Source organism: Bos indicus, chromosome 7 (genome assembly GCF_029378745.1).
Source record: "Bos indicus isolate NIAB-ARS_2022 breed Sahiwal x Tharparkar chromosome 7, NIAB-ARS_B.indTharparkar_mat_pri_1.0, whole genome shotgun sequence".
Taxonomy (NCBI): domain Eukaryota; kingdom Metazoa; phylum Chordata; class Mammalia; order Artiodactyla; family Bovidae; genus Bos; species Bos indicus.
Genome location: NC_091766.1, coordinates 45,419,222 through 45,442,434, shown reverse-complemented (window position 1 = coordinate 45,442,434; position 23,213 = coordinate 45,419,222). Strand labels below are relative to the sequence as shown.

Here is a 23,213-nt window from a genome sequence, read left to right as displayed (position 1 = left end):
CTCTCTCCAGAACAGAGAGCCAAGACGGTGACTCACAACCCACTTGGCAGTTTTGCTGATAAATTTTTTGTTTTGAAGCAAGAGGTTCTGCCTCTATTAAAGTCTTTAGGAAATTATAGTGATCTTGACTTTTTCAGACATGTTTGAATTACTCACAGTCTGGAATTCCCAGGCAGAGGGTGAGACCCAGAGAGGCTGCACAGAAGTTAGGGGCTCAGGATCTGGTGTCGGATGGATCTGAATTCAAAACTGTACTCTGCCACTTAGTACTTGTGAGCTAACCACTCTGAGCCTCAGTTTCCTTACTGGTTTTGGTAACGAACACCGTGATTTTGCTGGAGTTGCGGTGGGACTAAATGAGGTTGTGAGCAGAGAAGGCGTGGCCCCTGAAGAAATGGGCAGTGGAGTCATTCCCTGTCTGAGCTGGAAGGCTGGGGTCTTGCTCAGCAAGCACAGAATAGGCCTGTGCTGAGACCTTATGGATCACAGGCAGAGCTGCCTCAATTCTAACGCAACTCCAACTGAACTGGGGCCCAAAGGACTTGCCCTCTCCGAGGCTGTTTCCCTGAAGGAAGAATGAATACAGGTCATGACAGCGAAGGTCTGTTGCAAGGACCTGCATATTCAGTGCTTAGAATTGCTGCCTGGCATACAACTGGGGCTCAGGGATGATCATTTCATCGCTGTCCCTGTTCTTGCTACCTGTGTTTCCGGCAGGGCAGCAACGGCTCATGCAGAGGTAGTGGGAGAGTTTCCATAGCTCTGTTTCTGCCAAATATGGTGTGAGTTAGAAGCTTCTCTTGCTAGGCTTGTGGCTAAGCCTTTGCCAATGCTGTTCCATTGCTAAGAAGTCCCTTACTTCTCCATCCCTGTCTCTTAGCATCCTTCCAAGGGCCTAGCCCACAAGGCTGGGGAAAGAATGGGAAGAACTTTCCTGATCTCTCCAGTCTGCAGCCTTCACTGAAAGTTCAACATATACTTAATGAGTGTCCAACACCAAGCTGACACTAACTTCTCCGTTCTTTTTCCCCAACCCATTTCTGTACTTGAACTCTTAAATATTCCACCTTATCCTGTAGCATGATTTTTCTCTCTAGACTTTAGAAAGCAAAGGGCCCTATAAAACCAGCAGCCTCTAGGCCTTTTCTGACTTTTCTCCTTGCCCATAGACTCACCCAAGGGGCAGATTTGTCTGTCCCCTACCCCTAGCCAATGGCAGATGGATCTGAGCATGCTCAGTAGGATCAAGGAGGGTACCATCACCCAGCTGGGGATTCAAAGCCCTTGAGAGGTAGCCCCCAAGGAAAGACGAAGGCTTTAAACTGTTATTGTGTGTCTTCTCTCCGTGGGTTGCATGGAGATCAAAGTCTGAAGGAAGTAGAAGGTTGCTCTCTGACAAAAACACCGTATTTTTAGAAGTGCTTGGTGGTTTAGGATGTTTGCCCCAATGCTGCCTTTCAGTGGCAGGGGGTGGGGCTGGGGGTGGAGGCCGAGGGATGGGACCTCAGGCTGAGGGTTGGTGGGAGTGGGTTTCCTGGCAGCAGAGGACCTGAGGGTGGAGGCTGAGGGGACACTCCATATCACTTCTCTTTCCTGAAGAGGCCCCAGACCTGACACTCGGGGAGTAGGCAGGCAAGGGGGGTGCCTGTGAGGCCTCTGGCTCCATCTCCTTTCAAAGATGGGAGCACTAAAGCCGAGAAAAGGAGCAGAGAATTGGCTAATTTCCACCTCCCCACTCCCTCCACGCTTCCCTGTCTGGGGATTTGGGACTTGCACACATGAAACCGTTAAAGAACAATGCATGTATTCTGTAATCAGTGCTAATTGGTGTGGTTCAGAGGAGCAGGGAGGAATGGCAGGCATTTGGAGCAGGACTTCAGTGGGCTGTTAAACCAACTGCTCACGAATAGCCCATGGAGAATTGTAATCGCTCCCGGGGTCTGGAAAGGTAAACCGTGGGTAGTGAGAGGATAACCCCGCAGCTGTGGGCAAAAGTTAGGAGGTGGAAACTCACTGGCCCTGAACATAGGGAATGATGGGAGACACGCGGTGGGGGCAGGGGCTTGACAAGATGGGAGGGGGCCTCTCTGCACTTGCTTGGAGCCTGCCTCACTAAGTTCTGTTGAGCCTCATTTTCAATGGTGACAGGGAGAGGTGAACTGGCTACTCCCCATACCCAGAGGGGAGCAGAGAGACTGTTGGGGGGCTGCCCAGCCCACCCCACCTCTGTCCAGGGCCCCTACCTTATAATCAGGGTGGCCCTTAATGTTTATGCTAACATCCCAAACAGCCAGGCTGGGATGGTGAACTATAATTTATATCATTTTTCATATGGGTTATAGGCTCCAAAGGCTTAGACTCCTTCAAATGGGAACCACATTGAAGAAGGGGTAAACCAATGTTAAGAAATCTGGTCCCAGGAAGCCACCTGCTTCTCATTTGGGATGTTCCTGGGTTTATTGTTTGTTTCCAAGGCCCAGCTGGATTTGAGAGATGGCAGGGCAGCCATGGATCACTGCCCTTGCCAGGCGTCCATGCTGAGGCTGGGGTGAGCCTCCACTCTGAGTGCTCGGAGCCTCTGGCGTGCCTGCACGTGGAGCTCTGTGGGGGACGCTGTGTGGGAGCACGCTCTCTTTGTACTCGCATGTCCCCATGGAGCAAAGCCAGCTGGAGACAACCGAGTCTGAGCAAAGCCCCACGGCCTGTGGGAGGCCTGGTGCCCCAGGCTGGTTCGGGGGAGCAGGATCTCTGCGCCTCCCCCAGCCACTGCTTCTTGCAAACTGAGAGGCAGGGCAGCAAACAGCCCAGGAAGCTGGCTGCAGTGAAGATGAATGAACCGAAGCTCCTCACGACAACATGGATGGATCTTAAGCACATGGTGTTGAGTGAAAGAATACAAATGATGGACTCCATTCATACATGGTCCCAAACCAGGTAAAACTACTTGGTGGTGTTGGAGATAAAACTAAGTTGGAAGGGGTTACCCTGGAGGTTGGGCTAATGGTAACTTTTAGTGAGGAGTTTGGTGGTTAGATGAGGCAAGGAGATTCCAGGCAGCAGTCCATGTTCTTGCTGGGTACACGAGTGTTCTCTCCAATCATTCATTAAGCTGTACAGGATTATGTTTTATGGACTTTCTGAATAGGCTATTTTTCACGATAAAAAAGTCTAAGATGGGGACTTCCCTGGTAGTCCAGTGGCTAAGACTCTGTGCTCCCAATACAGGGAGCCCGGGTTTGATCCCTGGTCAGGGAACTAGATCCCATATGCCACAACCAAGACCCAGTACAGTCAAATAAATACATTTTTAAAAAGCCTAAGAGGGGATTCCCTGGCAGTCTACCCGCAGAGTGAGTAAAACTCTGTGATTCCACTGCAGGGGCATGTGTTCAATCCCCAGTTGGGGAACTGAGATTTTATGTGCTGCGCAGTGCCGCCAAACAAAAACCAAAACCACTAAGAAAACAAAACCAGGACGTTTGACGACTGAACACAGCACTCACTGCCCTCTCCTCTCCATCGCACTTTGTCCTCAGGGCCCTGAAACATCTCTCCCTCTTCTCTCCCCACCTAATCCCCACCCGTGAGTGAGCGGTCAACCCCTTCCCACTTGTCCCACCCTAGGCTGGCTCAGGCCCAGGCCTTCCCTCATGCTGACGGCATCACAGGTGAGGGGGGAATCCCTGATTCCCAGAGGGCTCTGAAGCCCAGGGGGCTGCAGGGCCCCTTCTTAGTAGCCCCTGTCTACTCTGGGCCTAGCCCAGCCTTGGGCCCCGGATGGACAGGCACAACCCAGCCCTGGGCCCCGGATGGACAGGCACAACTTTCCTGGCTCTGAGTGGTCCTACCTGGTCCCTCACCAGGTTAAGGTACGCTAGAGCTGCCTGGACTATCTGCCTCAGTTTTTGAGTGGATGGGTCAGAGGACCTCTGAGGATGGCCTTCGGGTGACCTCTGATAGCAGGTCTGCCCTGGCAACTTCAGTTTTCTCTGAGGGATGCCTTGGGGGGACCCTGGGTTCACTGTGAACCAAAGGCAATCTTTAGAACATGCATCATTTTTGAAGAAAAAAAAAATCTCTGATCTTCAAAGTTCTGTTTGCTCTTTTAAAGGGAGGTATAGGAGAAAATGAAAAGTGTGGGGTTGGGGTTCCTAGGTGGGAGAGGCGGGCTCTGGGGACTGACTTCCTCCACACTTGTAATTTCTGGGAGCAGATGAGTCTCCCCCCAGTGCACCCAGGCCTGTGAGGGGGGTAGGGGGCTCTTCCGCAGACCTTTCAGGTGAGAAAACTTTCCATTGTTGCCTTATCTCGCGGCAATCCTTGCCTCGCTGCAACCACAGGTGCGCGCAGATCTGAGGCCCTGATCTGTTCCACTCGCTTTGTGCCAAGCAGAGCTGGGGACGCGAACCCCGGCATGAAACGGCGCCCACAACCGCAAGACCCGGTGTGCGCCCTCTGAAACTGTAGGTAAAGACAATTACCGACAATTTCCACAGCACGAATTGTTTTCTGTTCAAAGGCCATGAAGGCATTCTCAGCAGCAGGCCCAAAATATAGTATTCCCACCGCATGCCGCCCTCATAATGTGCGATAAAAGCTGTGGTCGTTTTGTCCCGGCTCTTCCTTTTAACAGTCACCCCTTCAAGTCTGATGTTGAAACTGCTTTTTTCTCAATGTGTACTTTGATGGCCCAGATAACGCTCCATGATAAGGAACTGCCTTCAAAACCACTCACTGTACCTCGTGCTCACCAATAGGATGCGCGTCACAAGAGAAAATCAGGCGCCCGAACTTATGAGAAGTGGGATAGGAATGTGCTGAGTCTGTGAAATTCTCCTCTCTGCTGCCTGTATTGAAGATTTTGCAAAGAAAAAAAAAAGAAGAAGCAGGCATCGATCGGAAGAGGAGAAAATGCTGGGCCACGTCCTAGAAAGAGCTGGTTCTGCTTGGCAACAGTTGCCAAGACTCTGCATTCAGGTCCATCAGTTTTCCTTAAAGGAAAAGGCTCCATGAGGCTGATGTTAATTGGCCTGGAGAGCGTGGGAATGTCGGAGGTCTCCTGGGGGAGTCTTGAGGGTCTAGTCTCATCAGGCACTGCATCTCGCATGGTTGAGTGTAAGCTCTTTTGATTGCTCATCGGTATTTGGAATCTACCAAGGGCTTCCCATGCATGGTTTTCCCTGGTAGCTTAGATGGGAAAGAATCTGCCTGCAGTGCAGGAGACCCAGGTTCAAACCCTGGGTTGGGAAGATGCCCTGGAGAAGGGAATGGCAACCCACTCCAGTATTCATGTCTGGAGAATTCCATGGGGCTGCGAAGAGTCAGACATGACTGAGCAACTAACACTTTCAACACTTTCACTAAGGGTTGCCCACACTGGAGTCATTACCTCAAAATCAGAATAGACCCTTGTGTAAACAATGGTTGTTGTGTTTTTTTATTGATTTATTTGGCAGCACTGGGTCTCCGTTGTGGCATATGGGATCTTTAGTTGCAGTATGTAGGACCTGGTTCCCTGACCAATGATCGAACCCAGGCCCCTGCATTGGGAGTGTAGATTTTCAGCCACTGGATCACCAGGGAAAGTCACAATGCTTGGTTTTTTTCAAAGCATTCTTCATGTCCATTATCTGATCTCCCAACCCATGGAGAAGACTGACATCGATATGGTGGCCAGCACAAGCCCCAGATAAGGTAAGAGTGACTGAAGTGACAGGGTCAAGAGAGGGGCTTCTCAGTGGAGGTCTCATAATTGTGTTTGCAAAATCCAGGCATTTTCAAAGGCTTCTAAGCTTTGGGCTAAAATCAGTGGCTTCCCAAGTCTCTTGGGAGAGACCGTCTTGACTTCATTTCTGGCTCTTGACTTCATTTTTCACTTTGCCTTGTTCCCAGGAATCCCAGAGATCCCCAGCATGCAAAGCAGAGGGATTAGAAATGGCTTGGATCATACAAACTGAGGCTTGAATCTGGTTAACCAGCTGTGTGACTTTTGGTGAGTGACTTTACCTGTCTGGGCCTCCGTTGCTTCATTGGGAAAATACAAGTGTCATGGTGAAAGCGCATCAGGGTCCTTAGTAGGCATGACAGTCTGTGATTTGTGATTCTATGAATTACCCTGAATTTGCATAAACATAACATCTTATAGGTTTCGAAGCACTTTCACATACCTTTTAGCAGTTCATTTGATCTCGGCCACAGCTCTGTGGGGTAGGCAGGCAGGCGTGCCATATTTTCACAACCCCATGTGAGAGATGGAGAAATCGAGGTGCAGAAAGGTTAAGTGGCTAGCCGTAGGTACTCTGGCAAGCTGGTGCTGGCCAGGACCTGAGCAGACGTGTGGAGATTTCTGGAAGGGCTCATGGGCAGCTCCTTCAGTCAGGGATCCCTAATGTGATATCCTGGAGGGACGAAGAAGGGCCAGAGCTTCAAGATCTGGCTTGGAGTACCTGGCACTCTGGGCCTCCTTATCATGTGCAGCTCCAGTGGCTGGATCAGACAAACTGAGACCCACATAGAACAGCTGGCAACATTTTAGGAGATGCTCTGGAAGGCAGCTACAAAGGCCTTTCCGGGGTGGAGGCAGGGGAATCACCAGTCTGGCCCCTTTCCTATGTGCCTTGGGTCACACAGGCTTCCCCTACTGGGATTACCTCATTCCTCCTGAAGTCAAATCCTTAGCTATCCTCAAAGCCCACGCCAAAAAGCCCTCCTTTGAGCCAAGTGCTCTGCATACACTTTCTTATTTAATCCTCTCTGTTGTCTCATCTATAAAATGGGAATAGAAATACCCACAACCAACATCATTTATCCCCCAATTTGCAGATGGGGAAACTGGGGCTCAGAGGAGACCCAAGCCGCATGCCTGAGGTCACCCAGCTGAAAGGGGCTGGAGCCTGGATTTGAACCTTATGATGTAAAATGCTCTCAATTGTAGGCATCATGCAGCACTGACTTCTTTATACCTTTCACAAAGCACCTGGGGACCACCCCTCTGTCTTCTGAGCATTCCATCCTCACTGAGTGTATGTTCCATGGATCTCACTTGTCTCCTCCTCTGGGCTCTGAGCCTTGCAGGTCAGAAGTTGTATCCTTTTTTCAGCACCATCTGCTCCACACACCTGCCGGGCACATAGTTGGCCTTGGGAAGCCCTCGCTAGTTGAAGGCTCAGAGTGAAGGCACCTGGTGTGTGGAGGGGGCCTGTAAGCCTGGAGGCTGCCTTTCTGTCCATCTGGCCCCACAGGGCCAGGCTACTGATGCTCCAGTGCTCTCTGGCCTAGCAGTTACAGGATGGCAGTAGGGTAGCCCAGTGTGTTTTTTTTCACATTGCCCACAAATGTGCTCCTGATTTTTTTAACTATATAGAATAATGTGCTATTTAAAAGACAGGGTCAAGTTTGGACACTCTGTCCCCTATCCACTGTGTGACTTGGGGCAAGTGACTTCATATATTTTGTGAATCTGATTCCACCCATCATAAGGTGCACCCTATTTTATGTCCCAACAAGAAAGGGAAAAAACCCCTCCCAGCCAGTTAAGCTATGTTAAGCCATCAACTTTAAGATATATCTCAATTTCAGAGATATTAAGACTTGTCTAGACACTTGACACACAAAAATTCAAATGGCCGATAAGCATGTGAAAAGATATTCAACATCGTCAGTTGTCAGGGAAGTACAACTTAAAACCACAGTGAGATACCACTACCATATCCATCAAAATGGTTTTAAAAAAATCCCAAACTGACTATGCTAGGTGTTGGCAAAAAAAAATGAAACAACTGTATTGCTTCTGGGGACTGTAAAACCACTTTGGGTAATAGCTTGACAGTTTCTTGAGAAGTTAAACATACACCTATTATATGATCCAGACATTCTACTTCTAGATATTTACCCAGAGAAATGAGAACATATGCATACAATGACTTTTGCATGAATGTTTATAACAAACCTATTTTGTAATAGCTCCAAACTGGAAACATCCCAAATATCTACCAGAAAGTGAATGGATTAACAAATTGTGGTACATCCATTCAATGGACTAGTACTCAGCAATTAAAAGTAGTTAACTATTGCTATCTGTAACAACATGGATAAATCCCACAATAATTATGCTGAATGAGGAAATCCCGATAAAAGAGAAAACGTATTGTATGTTTTGACTTATATAAAACTCTAGAAAATGTAAAGGAATCTATATTAACAGCGACTATGTCCGCGGGTGCCTAGGGCTGGGGTGGAAGGAGGGAGGAATGGATTATAAAGAGGTATGAGGAATCTTTGTGGGGGATGATGGGAATACTTGTTGATTGTATGGGTATAAACAGGTCAGAACTAATTCATCGTACACTTTATTTTTATGACTATTGATTTATTTTTGGCTGTGCTGGGTCTTCACTGCTGTGTAGGCTTTTCTCTAGTTGTGGTGAGCAGGGGCTACTCTCTAGTCGAGGTGTGAGGCCTTCTCACTGCAGTGGCTTCTCTTGTCGTGGAGCACAGGCTTTAGGGCACTCAGGCTTCAGTAGCTGCGGACCCTGGGATCTAGAGCACAGGCTCAGCAGTTGTGATGCCCAGGCTTAGTTGCTCCTTGGCATGTGGGGTCTTCTCGCATCAGGGATCAAACCTGTGTCTCCTGCATTCACAAGCGGATTCTTTACCACTCAGCCACCAGGGAAGCCCCATCGTACACTTTAAACGTGTACACTTTATACCTCACTAAAGCTGAACAATATGTACATTTAGGAAAGCATGCTTTCCTTGTCTATGACCCAGGAAGATTGTTATGAGGCTTCAGGGAGATAAGACATTAGCCCAGTATCTGGGGCTTTACCTCTGCAGGTGTCTTACAGTTTTTATTTCACCACGAGGTCCCGTTAGCGACAGAGGCCTGGGGCTGGGACAGGCTGAGGGCCCTGCCCGAGGTCTGATGGGGAGTTGGTACAGTGCAGGCCGGCATTCCCGGTCAGAGTGTGTCCCCGGCCCCATGTGTCATGCACTGGTCCAACCTCAAGCAGAGAAAAAGGAAACAGTCCCAGTCTCCAAGGGCCTGAGAATGGTCTGGCGGGTGGGAGCCAGGGCCACTGGTGACTGTGACTTGAGAAGCCCTTGGCATCTGATGTTGGGTCCTTCTTGAGGATGACTGACCGCACCGAGCAGAGTGGATGTTGCCCACCCTGCCGCCTACCCCTGTCAACGCAGTGGTCCTTCTATGCAGCCTGCCCAGGCCGGGCCCCAAGTCCCTTGCCAGCGAGTGATTCAAAGCCACTCTTCACAGAAAGTGTGAGAAGCCCCCACCGCAGGCCGCCTTCGCCTTCGGGGCAGGCCAAGATTCAACATTACTCACAGCTTCCAGTACCTGCCTGAGTTCAAACAGGAAGCCTGGTTTTTCCTCTCGTGTCAACAACAGCCTTTCTTTCTCTTCTATTCTGGCCTCTGGGCTGTCTTGTGGAGAGGGTTTCTTGGGGGTGAAGGTCTGAGGCAGCAGTGGGCCGCACCAGCAGATGCCTCAGCCAGCACCTCCTTACCTGGGAAGGCCTGGAAGAGGGTTTTGTGCCAGTAGGCTGTGAAAATGACGCAGCTCATCTACGGCTTTGTAAACCCAGGGAGCACCTGGCCAGGCACATAGTAAGCCTTCCATTTATTTTTGTTCAACTGATCTAGATTGAAATGTAGTACTGCGTGTCACCAAACAAATGCAGTTCCTCCTAGGTTCCCAGCTTAACAAATAGCCTCCACCTGCTCCCTTGGGCCAGATGTGCTGGAGACACGGCTCTGGCTTCTCTATTCCCTCATTCCTCACCCTGAGTGGACAGCGAGGGCATTGGTCCTTCTTCCTCCATGTTCCCAAACCCACCCCCTCCTCCCCAGCCTGTCTGCGATGGTCCCTTTCCGGCCCCTGTCGGAAAGGCCGACAGTGATAGGCCCCTGTGATCCTACCACTTTCTCCTCTGTCTCCTCTGGCCCCATTCCACCCACAGACCACACAGTGGCCGGAGCCATCCTTTCTAGATATTTGAGGGACCATACCACAAGTGGACCCTCTCTGCTCACTATCCTTGCACACCCTGTGTGGCACATCTAGAGCCCCTTCTGTGGTCCACAAGGCCCATCTCTCAGAAAGCATCCTGCTCCCAGGACGTTCTCTGTGCTGAGAATACTCAGCCACTCGGGGTTCCCTAAGCAAGCCTTAGTCCTCCTGGCCTCCTGAGATTTGCACAATGTTCTGAGCAGGCCCCTGCCTGCCCCTGCTCTCTCCCTTCCAGTGCAACTACTTCTACCCTCTAGCTGAATTTCCATCCACCTCCCCACGACCCATTCCCCTTCGCCTTTCCTGTGGAACAGCGAGTTGATTTCTCTCCTGTGCACATATGTGTGTGCAGCTTGGTTTTGCATGCATCACCCATGTGTATTTCCAGCCTCTGAGGGCAGGGGTCCCATTTGGCTCTGTGTGTGCAAGCCAACCCAGCCTTGTTGGGTCAAGGCGAGTCCAACATGGAGCAGGCAGGTATGTGCTGGATAGCCATTCCTCTGTGCACTTCATAATCTCAGGAGACCTGATTCTAGAAACAGCTGGCACATGGTAGCGACTCCCCACTTCTCCCTTGCCCCCTGCCCCAGGCTCCCTGGTACAGCTTGCTTTATAAGGAACACATCCCATGGCACTGATAATTCGGGCCAGGGGGAAAGGGTCTCTCTCTGGAGGGAATTTCTATGGACATTGAATACCTTTTGTGTCCTTCTCTGGCTTTAGCTGGAGATCTGACCTGTGGCCAAGGCTGGAACACTCAGATGACTATATTGTATTTTTTGCCAAGTTCTGAAGACAATATTCCTGGATTCCCAGAGAAAAGGGCCTTCCTGGGTTGGATGGGTGCTAGGAAGACAAAAGGGAGGCCTAGCTCTTCTCTGTGGTTATTGTGGAAATCAAATGAGTGAATATCCATGAACAGACATGGACACATGGTTAGTGCCATATGTCTTGCTGATGATGGTGATGATGATGATGGGGGTCTGTGGGCCTCCCACTGTGGTGGGAAGTGGACTGATCCAAGTGTGGGGAGGACAGGCCCCAGGCACATGGGGCTGGGCCACACATCTCCCTCTCATGAGGGCTAAGCTCTGTGAGGGTTGAGGCTGCGTCTGACACGTGCTAGATGCTCAGCTTGTTGAGAGGAGTTACAGGTTTTGTGTGTGTGTGTTTTTTTAGACCAGGTGGTGGTAAAGTTTTTTCCTCCTGTGTCAGGGAAGGAAGACTTTGCGGGACAATTGGGAGTAAGGAGGTTTAAGGATGAATGTTTAATCTCTTAAAAGGAGAAACACTTTATGTGTTTATTCATGAGGGTAGTGCTAATTAGTAATAATTATTATCTGGTCATTAAGTCAAACCTCCCCCTAGAATTGTTAGGTACCCACACAGACCCAAATTGGGCTAAGAGCAAGGAAACTGCATTTAAAAAACAAAAAACAACCTGATTCAGCTCCCAGAGGGTCAGGTTCTTGTCTCTCTTGCCCTTTCAGCCTCCTGCACCTAATAGCCTGGGGCTTTGGATGGGATGGTGCCCTGTAGAGGCCATCTGGTCCAGCCCTCTGCCTCAGGAATGAACGTACATGGCCACCATGGAGGAAAGGCCATGTCTTGAATCCTTTGAAGACTGCCATGCTGCAAGAACTCCCAGCCTGGGTCTGGAATCCCTCCCCCACAACACAGCTCCTCCTTGGACCTGAATCCCACTGGGTACCAGGTTGTGCTGGGTGCTGGGGAGAGAGCAGTGAGCCAAAGCGACTCTACCCTGCTCACACGGGGCTCAGGGGCCAGGAGGGGAGATGGGGAGACAGACATTGCACAAGCATGAGACATACATAAACATCATGGTAACATGTGCTGCGTACAAAGGAAATGTCCGAGATGAAAATGAGGCTGACCTCAGCAGGAAATGACCCGGTCTGAGGGACTCAGGAAGGCCTCCCTGAGAAGCGGGTGTTCAGCAGAGATCTGAAGCAAGTGATGGAGTTATCTGGGCGAGTGGGGGTTTGGGGAGAGAGCGCAGTAGGCCTAGAAAACTGTGTGTGAGAAGGTCCTGGGGCCTGTTGAAAGGCAGACGGGGGGCGCTGCTTGATTGAGCAAGGTTACAGGGGATCTAGAGGAGAGGCAGGGACCCGCCCATGAGGGCACCCTTAGCTCTGTCTAGGTTTCCATGGGAAATGAGCCTTGGGTGGTGGACAGCATGTGTGAAGACTATCTCACACCAAATCTTTGTTCACCTGTTTGGCATTCCCTCCATGGCCCACGATTCTTTGCAGGGTGGAGAAAGCATTGTTCTTCTGCAGGTTTCTTGAGAAAGAGGAGCCAATAGTTCTCCCACTGCTAAGTGGTTGGGGTTAAGGTTGCTACAGACGCCTTACAGGTAGGTTGACCAGGCCTAACCAGCAGTCCCTTGGGCAGCAAACATCGTGCCCTCCACTTGCATGATCCAGCACTTCTTCCTTCTCTTCCAGGTGCCCTGGTGACTGTGAGCCAGGGTGGGACCTCTGGCATCTGATGTCTACCCAGGCTCTGTGCTGACACCAGCTTACAGGACACCCCCAGCTCAGTATGCTTGCCTCTGGAGTTAATTTCCTTTCTCAAATCAGATTAACTTCAAAGTTTTTATTCATTCTTTTAAATTGACTTAATGATTCATTCTTCCTAATTAACAGATATTGGAAAAGAAAAGAAACAGTATGGTTAGAACTAGAGTTCTCGCATTCCACGCCCCTCCCTAGAGGGTATCAGTCTTTTTCAATTCATTTTCATTTATATGTGTATAAATACACAGACAGATAATTTTGTTTGGTGTATGTTGGATGGTTTTTAAGGTTTTTTTTTTATTGAAATACAGTTAATTCACAATGTTGTGTCAGTTTTTGGTGTATAGCAAGTGATTTAGTTATACATATATATTATTTTTCATATTCTTTTCCATTATGGTTTATTGCAGGATATTGCATATAGTATCCTGTGCTATACAGTAGGTCCTTATTGTTTATTTTCTATACAGTAATGTGTATCTGTTAATCCCAAACTTCTAATTTATCCTTCCTGCATCCTCTTTCCCTTTGATAACCATAAGTTTATTTCCTACATCTGTGAATCTATTTCTATTTTGTAAATAAGCTAATTTGTATCCTATTTTAGGCTCCACATATAAGTGATGTCATACTTATATCTTTGTCTTTCTCTGTCTGACTTAACTAGTAAGATAATCTCTATGTCCATCCATGTTGCACAAATGGCATTATTTCATTCTTCTGTATGTCTCAGTAACATTCTGTTGTATATGTGCCTCATCTTCCTTGTCCATTCGTCTCTTATCATAGCTTCTCTGGATATGCCTAGGAGGAGCATTGCTGCATCATACAGCAAGTCTATTTTTAGTTTTTGAGGGACCTCCACACTGTTTTCTCTAGTGACTGCATGTCCTTTTTTAAAAAACATAAGTCTGAGTCCTTTGTTTTATTTACCAACTTCCTTTTTTACTTAATGGTACATCTTGGAAATCTTTGCATATCAATATATGCAGTCTTACAATGTTCCTTTATAATGACTCCATAGTATTCCAAAGTATATATTCCTTTGGGTTATTTACTCATTCTTTCCCTGATGAACATTCATTTACATTGTTTACAGATTTCACTATCACAAGCAGATCCTTGTAGGGGACTCTCAGTCTAGCTCAAAGCAAGGCTATCTGTCTTAATTGGTGGTGAGGTCTCCGTCAGAGGAGGTATTCAAGTAAAAGGTGAAATAGTATCTTCTTTAGCCCAGAACAGTGATGCTTAAACTTTCCTGTGCATGAGAATCACTGGAAAAGCTTTTAAAGATACAGATTTCTGGGATTGCTGGGCCAGACCCCCAGAGTTTCTGATTCAGGTGGTCTTGGATGGACCTGAGAATCTGCATTTCTAACAAGTTCCCAGGTGAGGCTGCTGGTTTAGGAACCCTAATTTGAGAATCATTGCCTCAAGATGGTTGGCTTCTCAGCCTCTACTCACTTACTTGAAAAGTCATCTCCCCCTTGGAAACAATGTTCAGGAAGAATTCACTCTGGGCCCCTCCCTCTCCTAGGAAGTAGGTTTTCTACCCAGCATCCCTCTGGGAGGCAGGGCCCTTCAGGGCTCTGGTAATGGGTCCAGAGGTCTGGCAAGCAAGGCTGTTGGGCAGATGTTCCAGCTGGGGCTGTGAGCTCCAGGGCCTCTTGACTAGACACAGCCTGCAGCACCAGACTTTTCTGGGTACCACCCCCCTACACACACACTCTTGACCTCACCCCATTCTTCCCTGCAGAGTCTAATGAAGAGCTGAGACTGAGTGAGCTGTTTACACAGCCTGATTGGGAAGTGCTCTGGGGTTTTCATAAAAGAAACAACTGGAGACCACATCCCCAGAGAGGGTCTTCTAAAGGTCTTGAGGTTTCAGGACCCCAAGGCGCTCTTTGTTCCCAGCTGGACTGCAGGGGGGTCACACTGTGGTTAAGGGAGAGCCTCTCTGGGGTGGGAGTGGGGAGACCAGGCACCTGGACCCTAGGAACTGAAAAGCATCACCCTTCTCCGACCTTCCTGGTAACTGTTTGAAGAGGACACTTCTGTGCTTAAGGGTGGTCAAGTTGCAAGTTGACAGTCAGACCCCCATGGGCATTTGGCCCATACCTTCTCCCAGAGCTAGACTTTGATACCCTGTAGCTCACCAGGTTCCTTGCTCTTTGACCCCAAGTATGTTGTCTCTGAGCATCAGCAGTCTGGCTCATCAGAAGGAAGCTTCCTCTGAGTTCAGTTTGAAGGTAACAGAAGGGAGAAGGGGAAGATGCCTCAGCCACTATGCCCCAAATCCACTGGGAGGAATAGGAGAGCTGCTCCAGACCCCTCTTATTCATGGGGGTAGAGTTTAGACCCAGTTCTCATCCCATGCAGGAATGTCAGTTGAGCCTGTGTGCCGCACTCTCTTGGGTTATGTTTAAGGTTTTGAATATTCTATCTGATTTGTAACCCTGGCATCTAGCATATGGTAAGAGTCTAACAGATCCTTGTTGAATAAATGAACAAATATCTTAGACCGTACTTGCAAGATGGGCTCAGGCTTCACATCCCTTGGATGTGAGGTTAGATCCTAAGGGCAGCTATTCAGCTATTTAGTGCAGCAGCTGTGAGGGGCTGGGTCCCATCACAGAAACGACCTCTACACAATCTCAGATATGAAAGGGGCCCTGGGGCAGCTCTGCCTCCTAAGCGGGGCGTACTCTGGAAGGGGCTGACAGCACAGAAGAGTGTGGTGAGGCCAACTGGCTTCCGGCTTCCCGGGATGCGTGCTCTCAGGGCGCAGCCGGGGTCTGGCGGAGTGCACTCAGGGCAGAGGCAAGCTCTGTCCAGGGTCCCATCCCCCATCCACTGCTCCGCCCGCCTTCTCTTGCAAACTCTGCAGTAATACTGGAACTGGCGGGGTAGGGAGGGAGAGAGTTTTTTCATCCTTTCAGACTCAAAACTTAACTTCTCATTTCTCTCAAGATACCCGCTCCTAACCCAAAAAGCGAAAGCGAGGCTGGGGGGAATTCTGCTTGGTGGAAAAGCTCAGGGTGTTACTTTTGATCTGGGTGGGGACAGTCTTCCGCGTTCACAAGTCGCTCCTTGCAGCAAAAGTGCTCCAGACTGAGAGCATCGAGGGTCTGTGGGTCGGGTCCCTGAGCTGGGTTATGGGGACAGGGGCACGGAGGACCCCCACCCCAGGGGCTGGGCGAGGAAGCCGTCCGGCCCCCTGCATAGCGGTGGCACGACAGGGCCACAAGTGAGTTCCCGGCTCCGTGGGAAGGAGCGCATCCTCTGGAGGCTTCCCTCTGTGGGTCTCCAAGGCAGGCCCCTTCCTCTGCCCCTCTAACCGAGCGCTTTGAAGTGGCCGAGTTCGCAACCCTGGTCCCCAGCGCGGCGCCACTTCCCGCTGTGCCCGCACCTTGGCAGTGGGCTAGTGTTTTACATGGGAATGCGCCCCGGAGCACCCGCTGGGCGCCCTTTGTAAATCTGTCCCCAGAAAGGTCCCACCAGAGGCCTCTGGAGGACTCGACTCCGGGTCCCAGGGCCGTAGCCTACAGGCTTAGCGTCCCTCCTCAACTCCAAAAGCTCTTCCAGGGTTAGATACCTCCTTCGGACTTAGGGTCGCACAGTGGGAGCCCTCACAGGTTCCTCTGAGGAAATTGGAATCAGCTGGGCAGGACTGAGGAGTCCGCTGGGGCAGGGCATCCACCCAGTTTTCAGTGAAAATCCACCGGCTATTTGCAACATGTTTGTATCAGTGCTTAAAAACTATGCAGACCCTTTGATCTAGCAACTCCATTGCTGCTAAGAAAATAATCATTCACTTCAGTTCAGTCACTCAGTCCTATCCAACTTTTTGCGACCCCATGGACTGCAGCACACCAGGCCTCCCTGTCCATCACCAATTCCTGGAGCTTACTCAACTCATGTCCACTGAGTCGGTGATGCCATCCAACCATCTTATCCTCTGTCATCCCCTTCTCTTGCCTTCAATCCTTTCCAGCATCAGGGTCTTTTCCAGTGAGTCAGTTCTTCGCATCAGGCCAAAATATTGGAATTTCAACTTCAGCATTGGTACTTCCAATGAATATTCAGGACTGATTTCCCTTAGGATGGACTGGTTGGATCTCCTTCCCGTCCAAGGGACTCTCAAGAGTCTTCTCTAACACCACAGTTCAAAAGCATCAATTCTTCAGTGCTCAGGTTTCTTTATAGTCCAACTCTCTCATCCATACATGACTACTGGAAAAACTATAGCTTTGACTAGACGGAGCTTTGTTGGCAAAGTAATGTGTTTGCTTTTTAATATGTTGTCTAGGTTGGTCATTGGAGAAGGCAATGGCAACCCACTCCAGTACTCTTGCCTGGAAAATCCCATGGATGGAGGAGCCTGGTAGGCTGCAGTCCATGGGGTCTAGAAGAGTAGGACACGACTGAGTGACTTCACTTTCACTTTTCACTTTCATGCACTGGAGAAGGAAATGGCAACCCACTCCAGTGTTCTTGCCTGGAGAATCCCAGGGACGGAGGAGCCTGGTGGGCTGATGTCTATGGGGTCGCACAGAGTCGGACACGACTGAAGTGACTTAGCAGCAGCAGGTTGGTCATATCTTCTTTTCCAAGGAGCAAGCGTCTTTTAATTTCATGGCTGCAGTCACCATCTGCAGTCATTTTGGAGCCCCCAAAAATAAAATCTGTCACTGTTTCCCCATCTATTTGCCATGAAGTGATGGGCCCAGATGTCATGATCTTAGATTTCTGAAATAATCATAGATCTCTGCAAAGACGACTGTACATACAACACACTGGAGTGTTGTTTAGCACTGGGAGACTGAACACACCCAGCTGTGACAGTGTGAAAGTGTTAGTCACACAGTCATTTTCAGCTCTTTGTGACCCCCATGGACTGTAGCCTGCTAGGCTCCTCTGTCCATGGAATTCTCCAGGCAAGAATATTGGAATGGGTAGCTGTTCCCTTCTCCAGGGGACCTTCCCGACCTAGGGATCAAACCTGCATCTCCTGCATTGCAAGCAAATTCTTTACTATCTGAGCCACCAGCGAAGTCCTATCCAGCTCTGGAGCTTGCTTATATTCACTAATGAATTAGTTTACCAGGGATCAGATATTATTGGAGGAAATACCTAACTTCAAATCATTAGCAATGATGATACAGAATATTTACTACCCCCCTAATCCTCTTGATATTGAATTAAGGCAACAGAGTATATATGTGTATGGCAAAAACTGCAAGGTAGAAATTATTAGTGGTGGTTTTCTTTGGATCATGAGATAAAGGATGACTATTATTGTCTTAGGCTTTTCTGAAACTTGTTATAATTTATCATATAATCATGTATTTAAGATAAACTTTAAATAAAACTTCAGTTCTAAGAATTTAAAACACAATTTTGGGGGCCTTCCAGGTGGTCCAGTGGGTAAGACACTGTGTTCCCAATGTAGGGGATGTGGGTTTGATCCCTGGTCAGGGAACTAGATCCCACATGCCCCAACCTGGCAGAGCCAAATAAATAAATAAAAATTTTTTTTAAAAAAACCCACAATTTTGTCAGGCTTCTCCATAACTTCTAAATGTGAACAGCATGCCTCACAGCACTTCAATATGTGTTTCTCTTTGATTTTTAAAACAGGCCTCCAGCTCTGAGGCGTGAGTAGGTAATTACTGTTATCCTCATTTCACAGAGGAGAGGGCTGGTGCCTCAGAAGGGATGGTTGGTAGGTAGGAGGCAGAGCAGAGCCAGACACTGGGCCTTCCATAGTGAGAATCTATTTGCAGACCATGCATGGAGTCAGGGAGTGGAAAATGGGGAGAGGGTGGCGTGCAGAGCAGAGCCTCCTGAGCAGGCTCCCTTGGGCTCCCCCTGCTGCAGGCCAGATATCCCTGCGGGTGTGGCCAGGACCCAGGCATTCTGGGTTTCCTTGCTACCACCAACATGCAACATCCCTACCCTCAATGGCAACACAAACCCTTAATGGTGGAGAAATGAGAAGTGTGAAAAGTGTCAGATAGCAGGAACATGACCGCCAGTCCATAGTCTCCCAGAGGTCCTGGTTCTGTTTTTTTTTATCCTTTTCTCTGATGCCACTCAGGAGCCCTGCGGTGATGGGAGGGGGCTTCTACAGGACTTGGACTTGTCCAGGGTTCAGCTTTTTCCCTAAAATGTGGTGACTAGCTAGCTGTAGGAAAGTCCCTCCACCTTTGTGTGGTCATCCCTCCACCTCCATAAGTCCCTTCCTGGCTGGTCCCTCACATGGTAAAGAACAGGCATGGATGATGGGGGAGAAGTGTCAAGGAGAGGTTTGTTATCTTGGGGTGTATTCAGAGGGTTGGAGCCCAATTGAAATGGCTACTGTGATAGAAATGGGCCCCTCAGTCTTCCCCATAAGGTTTAGAGAACACTAAAAAAAAATATTTCCCTTTTCTCTAGTTAGCTTCGGTGATCTTTGATGTTCTTGTTTCTAACTTGGCAGTTTATTACTCTAAGTCATTCTACGCTTCTGACTTCTTTAACATTCATCCTTGTTTTCTTCTGAAAGCACAGTAAAACCTGGGGGATGGCTGTGTGGGCAGAGTTTTGCTGGGGCCCCTGCTAAGTAAAATTTGGTTTCACTAAAACACAGAAAAATTACCTCCCAGAGAACTTTTTTCTGTTCTAAATTCACTTTAGACAAAGGTACCAATTCAGCATAGAGATTTTTAAAAGACTGAAAATAAATGAGAAAAAGAAACCAAGAAATTGAAAAGGATAGAAAAGCAGGTCAAATACCTCTAATATGAATTTCAGAAGACGATGTAGTTGAGGGAATGGGGAAGAAGCAACATGCAAAGAGCTGACAGCTACTGATTTTCTGGAACTGATGGATACAAAAATCCTCCAATTGAGAGGCACAGTAATTCCTGGGTAGAGAAAATATAAATTGCCTATATTTTGCTGCATTGTAGTGAAAATTCACGACACCAGAGATAATGAGAAAATCCTAAGAGAAACCACAGTAAAAAAGAAAAATTCCCTACAAAGAAATGATAATTAAACAGCAGTAATGGAGGTGAGAATACTTTGTTCAGAATGCTGGAAGAAGGAAACAGTCATCCGCAAATTCTCTGCTGAACTACTTGTCCTTCAGAATGAGGGCAAAATAAGGACTTTTCAAACAAAAAAGGACTGAAGAAGATTTTTCACTTAGATGCCTCCATTGAAAGCAGTCGTAAAGGATGCTCCTCAGAAAGAAGGAAATTGATACCTGAAGTAAGGGGTGAATGAAATAAGCAACACTGAGGGGAAAAAAAGTATATGTTTGGGTAAACCTAAATAAGCCTTGTATGTAAAAAGCAACAACAGTAACACTGGAAACTGATTGCAGAGGGTTAAAAATAAGGCAAAAAGTCCTATACAACAATAATTAGTAAGATGGAAGAGGATGATTGGAATAAAGCATTCTAGGATTCTTCTGTTACTTTGGAAAAGAGACGAGTAGAAAGGGAATTTATCATGAAGCTAAGGAAGCATGAACTGCAGGACTAATTATCTCACTTTTTTTTCCTTAAATAAGACTCCTAAATTGAATAAAGTGCAGATCCCATAAAACCTTGATCTGCTTCTGTGTACATGCCTGTGTGCTCACTCAGTCCTGTCCCACTCTTTTGCGACCACATGGTATATAGCCTGTCAGGCTCCACTGTCCATGAACTTTTCCAGGCAAGAATACTCGAGGGGGGTGCAATTTCCTCTTCCAGGGGATCTTCCTGATCTAGGGATCAAACCTGAGTCTCTTGCATGTCCTGCACTGGCAGGCGGATTCTTTACCACTGTACCGCCTGGGTCAGAGGATCTAGCTCTGGCGTCAGGTTAATGTTTTATATTTAGGTTGTATTAAAGCAGTATGTGTGTAAAAAGTTGTAACTATAGCTACTGAAAGTATAAGAAACGGTGTAGTTTCTAATGTGATAAGGAAATTAAAGATAAGAAAATTTGATCGAGAGTTCCGTGGTGATCCAGCAGTTAAGAATCTCCCTTGCAATGCAGGGAATGTGGAGTGGATCCCTGGTCAGGGAACTTAGATCGCACATGCTGAGTGGCTCTGGAGCCCAGGCGCTCTGGACCCCGCATGCCACAACTAGAGCGCAGTTGATACTGGCTCAGGTTGTTCTGTTTCTCATGTTAGCTGAGGGAGTCTTAGCAAGCAGTAAATGGGCAAGACCCAGTGCACAAGTATCTGCAAGCCTCTGCCTGTGTCACACTTTTCTGTGTCTCATTGGCCAGATATAACAAATCATGGCCAAAGCAAGTCTCTGTGGGAGGGATTGTATGTTGGTAAGAATACAGGGTTGGCATTCATTGAGGGCTTGTTTCTATAGCAATCAACCAAAACTGTAAAGGAAACATAAAAATCAACCCTCCCAAAATATTATGTGGTAGTCCACACTGTATGCTGGAACAGAAGAAGGACATGGTGGAAAAACTGGTGAAATCTTAGTAAAGTCTGGAGTTTAGTTAATAATGATGTATCAATGTTAGTTTCTTATTTTGACAAATGTACTATGGTTTTGAACCCTTATATTAACATTAGGGAAATCTAGGCGAGATATATAGGGGAAACCTCTCTGCTATCTTTGCAAAACTTTTCTGTAAACCAAAACTTATTCCCTGGCAGTCCAGTAGTTAAGACTCCATGCTTCCAATGCAAGGGGCACAGCTTTGATCCCTGGTTGGGGAACTAAGATTCTACATGCCACGCATAGTGTGACCAAAAACAAATAAAAGAAGACTTATTGCAAAATTAAAATTTCTTTTTTTAAAAAAGAAACCACCCTCCAACACATTGAAGCACAACCCAGATAGTTTTATGGGTGATTTTTGCCAAATTATTCAAGAAACAGATATTCTTTTTTTATTCAGACTTTCAGAAAATGGAAAAAGAAGAGACATCTTATAATTAACTTTATGAGGTTAGTGTAATCTTAATATGCAAGCTGGTTAATGACAATATGAGAAAAGAAAATTATAGGCCAATCTCAGTTATGAAGTGAAGAAGTGAAGTCGTTCAGTCGTGTTCGACTCTTTGCGACCCCATGGACTGTAGCCTATCAGGCTCCTCCGTCCATGGGATTTTCCAGGCTGGAGTGTATTGCCATTTCCTTCTCCAGGGGATCTTCCCGACCCAGGAATCGAACCCGGGTCTCCTGCATTGCAGACAGATGCTTTACCGTCTGAGCCACCAGGGAAGCTCTCTTCAGTTATGAAGAGAAAGGCAAAAATCATAAATCAAATACTAGCAAGCTGAATATATATATATATATATATATATATATATATATATATATATATAAAATCGACTTAGCAGTTATAAAAGAACAGTTTAAAATGAGAAAATCCAAAGTAACTTACCAAATTAAGTGCTGCAAGGAGATTAAACCAGTCAATCCTAAAGGAAATCAACCCTGAATATTCACTGGAAAGACTGATGCTAAAGCAAGTCCAATCCTTGGGCCACCTGATGTGAAGAGCCAACTCACTGGAAAAGACCCTGATGCTGGGAAAGATTGAAGGCAGGAGAAGGGGACGACAGAGGACAATATGGTTGGATGGCATCACTGACATCATTGGGACATGAGTTTGAGCAAGCTCCAGGAGATGGTGAAGGACAGGGAAGCCTGGCGTGCTGCAGTCCCTGGGGTCACCAAGAGTCAGACATGGCTGAGCGGCTGAACAACAACAACAGAGAAGAAGAAAACTCACATAATAATCTCAATAGATGCAAACAGAAAAAGCACTCTATAAACATTTAACTTCACTTATTATAAAAACTCTTGACCAATTCAGAATTGATGGAAACTTCCTGAACCTGATAAAGGCTGTCTAGCAAATACCAACAGCAAACAATATCCTTGCTGCTGCTGCTAAGTCGCTTCAGTCATGTCCGACTCTGTGTGACCCCATAGACGGCAGCCCACCAGGATGCCCCGTCTCTGGGATTCTCCAGGCAAGAACACTGGAGTGGGTTGCCATTTCCTCCTCCAATGCATGAAAGTGAAAGTGAAGTCACTCAGTCGTGTCCGACTCTTAGCGACCCCATGGACTGCAGCCTACCAGGCTCCTCCATCCATGGGATTTTCCAGGCAAGAGTACTGGAGTGGGTTGCCATTGTCTTCTCCCAAACAATATCCTTGGTGGCAAAATATTTGAGGCATTTCCTTTAAAATCACTCATGGGAGAAATCCACCTGCTATCGCCGATACCATTCAACTTTGTACTACATGTTTTAGCCAGCAGAGTGAGACCAAAAAAAAAAATAATAAAATTTACAATGGAAGAAAAAATTGCCATTTTATGTGCAGATGACATGATTGTCTACAAAAAAAATTCAAGGAAATCTACAGGTAAACTGTTTGAAGAAAGAGTTCAGTAAGATGGCTGGATGTAAGGTCAATGTATACAAATTCATGTACAAATGATGACATGTACAGTGTACAAACTGTTGTCTCCAGGAGGAAAGATGGAAAACAGGATGGAGGATAGGCTTTAGTCACACGTGTAAGTTTATTTCTTAAAGGACAGAAAGAGAAAGAAGGTCTGAAGCAAATCAAATCTTACTTGTTAAATCTGGATGCCAAATCTTATTTGTAATATATATTATATGG

At 47.5% G+C, this 23,213-nt stretch overlaps 1 long non-coding RNA gene across 3 annotated transcripts; it reads left to right on the top strand.

Moving 5' to 3' along the window:
* Window positions 1-1,508: 1,508 nt before the first annotated feature.
* On the top strand, window positions 1,509-21,861 carry LOC139184163 (uncharacterized). Of its 3 annotated transcripts, none has more exons than XR_011567684.1 (4): window positions 1,509-2,934; window positions 5,612-5,694; window positions 5,893-5,992; window positions 11,515-21,861. It is a non-coding gene; the product is annotated as an uncharacterized lncRNA (long non-coding RNA). The 3 variants fall into 3 exon arrangements; XR_011567683.1 differs by having other exon boundaries at window positions 1,509-5,694; window positions 11,515-12,401; window positions 12,493-21,861; XR_011567682.1 differs by having other exon boundaries at window positions 1,509-5,694.
* The last annotated feature ends 1,352 nt before the right edge of the window (window positions 21,862-23,213 follow it).